This window comes from Babylonia areolata, chromosome 3 (assembly GCF_041734735.1).
Source record: "Babylonia areolata isolate BAREFJ2019XMU chromosome 3, ASM4173473v1, whole genome shotgun sequence".
In the NCBI taxonomy this organism is placed as follows: Eukaryota; Metazoa; Mollusca; class Gastropoda; order Neogastropoda; family Buccinidae; genus Babylonia; species Babylonia areolata.
The window spans coordinates 14444206-14448139 of record NC_134878.1 but is presented as its reverse complement, the minus strand read 5'-3'; the positions used below and the strand labels follow the sequence as shown (position 1 = coordinate 14448139).

Here is a 3934-nt window from a genome sequence, read left to right as displayed (position 1 = left end):
TGTATCTCCGCTTTCAGCTGTGTGTTTTCTCCTGTCAGAGTGCACTTAGGCCAGGCCTACCGTCTGATCCGTGTACAGTACAGTATATACGGGTCCGGCTGTCTAATATCACAAAGAAGGGGTCGAGGGACCCGAAAGAAAATAAATGCTTTAACCAACTCTCAAGATAAGAAGACTCTTCTTCTTCTTCTTCTTCTTCTTCTGCGTTCACTCGTATGCACACGAGTGGGCTTTTACGTGTATGACCGTTTTTACCCCGCCATGTAGGCAGCCATACTCCGTTTTCGGGGGGGTGCATGCTGGGTATGTTCTTGTTTCCATAACCCACCGAACGCTGACATGGATTACAGGATCTTTAACGTGCGTATTTGATCTTCTGCTTGCATATACACACGAAGGGGGTTCAGGCACTAGCAGGTCTTCACATATGTTGACCTGGGAGATCGGAAAAATCTCCACCCTTTATACCCCACCAGGCGCCGTTACCGAGATTCGAACCCGGGACCCTCAGATTGAAAGTCCAACGCTTTATAACCACTCGGGCGACTGCGCCCGTATTTGACAAGATAAAAATAAAATAGAAACAAAATAAAATCAAAATGAAATAAAAGGCAGTAGAAACAAACAAGGTGTGGCTTCTTCTCTTGTATCTCCGCTTTCAGCTGTGTGTTTTCTCCTGTCAGAGTGCACTTAGGCCAGGCCTACCGTCTGATCCGTGTACAGTACAGTATATACGGGTCCGGCTGTCTAATATCACAAAGAAGGGGTCGAGGGACCCGAAAGTAAATAAATGCTTTAACTCACACAGTACGGCCAGTCCTCTCTTCTCCTCTACACAGACCCCTCGGATGTCCAGTGGGTGTCTGAATGACCCAACCTTTAGCTTCCGTCGTCAGAATTGTGGTATTCTTTGTCAACATTCACCTCTTCAGTATAAGAGCATTCCGCTTGCAATATTTTGATGATGGTAATTGGGGTGAAACGCTGTTAACGTCGTCTCTTTCGCCGTTCGTATGGAGTTAACCAACTCTCAAGATAAAAAGACGATCGACTGACAACGAAGAACGCTGCTGCTGCTGCTGCTGATGATGATGATGATGATAGTCCTTCGCGGCTGAGACCGGATAAACCGAGGTCCCTTAATTATAGCAGCATGCAACCTTCTCAACGGACGTACCGAAAGAAGCCGACAAAGCAACAAAAGGGATCGTGTCCCTGAGGAAAAAGTTCTGCAGGAAAAATCCACATTGATAGTAAATCAGGCAGCATCGGTGGTCTAGTGGTAGAATACTCGCCTGCCACGCGGGTGACCCGGGTTCGACTCCCGGTCGATGCACATTTTTTTTTTGCTTGGCAGATGTGGTGTAGCGTATATGGATTTGTCCGAACGCAGTGACGCCTCCTTGAGCTACTGAAACTGAAACTGAAACAGTAAAACAAATAATACTTGCAGACAGAAAAAAAAAGAAAAGAAAAAGAAAGAAAAAAAGAAAATCGTGGAGCGGCTCTGTGGCGATGCCTTTGGAGAGCAGCCCGAATTTCACTGAAAAATCTATTTAAAAAAAAAATTTAAAAAATAAAGACCACTACCACTACTACTGCTGCTGCTACTACTAGGCATGGTACTACTATTACTACTACCACTACCAATAATAATAATGATAATAATGAGAAGAAGAATATAATAACTAACCTCTGTTTTTTTTCTTCTTCGTGTTATTTTGATTACGTATAAGACAGTCATTTCCTTCTATGGATAATTTCAAGTGCGTCACAAATGACGAAAATATGGGCTGTTTAAATTGTTATGGCAACCATCGCATTCAACGTAAAATATCATGCCCGCCAACACCTTCTTGTTTTTTCCGCATAGGATCCCCCGCCTCCCCCGCCACCCCAACCCCAACACCCCCCACCCCTACTGTCCAACACTTCCTTTAAACGGTGTTAACGTCATTATTTATGACGTGTTTCGATGACGTAAGTTGAACTAGTAATGACGCCAGTTGTAGGTTGGTTACTCTCTTTCGTCATGAAAGCAGACCATTTATCACCTTTATGTAATTCGTACAGCTTTGGACTAACACCTCATGCAGCTTTCAGATACAGATGGTTGTATCCGCTTTACAGGGTTGGGTTGGGCTGGGTTGGGTCGGAATGTGTCGTGTTGTGCTTTGGTGTGCTGGATTGGTTTTAGACACTGTTGGAAAAAAAACACACACACACACACACACACACACACATATACACATATATATATATATATATATATATATATATATATATATATATATATATATAGTGAATACGCATGCATTTAATCGCTACCAGTGACAAAGTACAGACATACCAAAAACTATATATGCCTATATATATATGTGTGTGTGTGTGTGTTAAATCATAAAACGGGAAATATTTCACTGAAGATAACGCCATCAAATCTGCCATTTTACCACGCATTTAAAAAATTAAAAAATAAAAGATTTTTTTTTATTAACTTTTGAACATCGTTGGTAAGCGCGTTTCAGCGCTGTGAGTAATCAAAGTCTACTTCATTTCCAACTGAATATGCTCAGTTGTATTGGTTCGAACCTGCTAACATGCCTCCACCCCACCCACCCACCCACGCCCACCCCACCCCACCCCTCCCTTCCTCCACCCTTTCCCCAGGACACAGCATCATGCTGAAACGCAGCCTCGAACTCTGATCACTGGGGAACTGAACGCTGATGGGAAACCTGTATATATACTGCGATACGTAGACTAGAAATGAGTGTGTGGAGGAGGGGGATAGAGGAGGTGCAGGGTAATGTGTGGGTGTGTGTGTGTGTGTGTGTGTTGGAGCTCATGTACGTTTATATGTATTTGAATGTGCTTTCATATCTGTGAAACTGCATGTTTGGTGCATATCTGTTATGCATGTGTGGGTGTATGTGTGAATGTGTGTCTTCATGTTTTACATTTATTTGCTTATTTATCATCATTGTTGTCTTTTTTGTCTTTTTCTTTTTTCTTTTTTTTTTATTACTACTACCTTTTTTTATATTATAATTTTTTTTTTAATGTAAACTTATCTATTATTTATTCACCTTTTTTTTTCTTTTTTTTTCCTCAAGGCCTGACAAGGCGCGTTGGGTTACGCTGCTGGTCAGGCATCTGCTTGGCAGATGTGGTGTAGCGTATATGGATTTGTCTGAACGCAGTGACGCCTCCTTGAGCTACTGAAACTGAGACTGAAACTGTATATATATCAGAGGTCCACGCTTAACTCTTTCCATACGAACGGCGAAAGAGACGACGTTAACAGCGTTTCAGCCCAATTACCATCATCAAAATATTGCAAGCGGAACGCTCTTATACTGAAAAGGTGAATGTTGACAAAGAATACCACAATTCTGACGACGGAAGCTAAAGGTTGGGTCATTCAGACACCCACTGGACATCCGAGGGGTCTGTGCAGAGGAGAAGAGAGGACTGGTCGTACTGAGTGAGTTAATGCAATCTGCCACCTCGCCTCCCATGATGATTTGTATGATATACATCTTTGGGGAACATTGACTGTGGCTAAAGGGCTTGGATTTGACAGGCGACACACTGTCTGAAAGATCTTAACTATCTTTAATGTGGGTGTGTGGGTGTGTGTGGGAGGGGGGCAGGGGGTTAGGGGGGTGGGGTTAAAATGTGTATGGCAGCAATCAGAGAGATAGATAGATAGATAAATGGAGAGAGAGGGGACTATCACTCAAGGGCAAAATGAATATGGCGACATTCTGTCTCCCCTGCTTAGAATAAACTCAGTCTTGTGTTCGCATCATCCAGCGAGAGCGGTCAAGGGCATCAGTTTCCCAGGAAGCGATGTCTATGTCACAGGCTTTGAGGTTTGTCTTCAAGGTGTCTTGAAGCGCTTGCAGGGTCTTCCAAGTTCGCGGTGGCC

At 43.2% G+C, this 3934-nt stretch overlaps 1 non-coding gene across 1 annotated transcript; it reads left to right on the top strand.

The window, feature by feature from the left end:
* The first annotated feature begins 1265 nt into the window (after positions 1 to 1265).
* Positions 1266 to 1336, top strand: Trnag-gcc (transfer RNA glycine (anticodon GCC)). Its single transcript has one exon. It is a non-coding gene; the product is annotated as a tRNA-Gly (tRNA).
* Positions 1337 to 3934: the final 2598 nt, after the last annotated feature.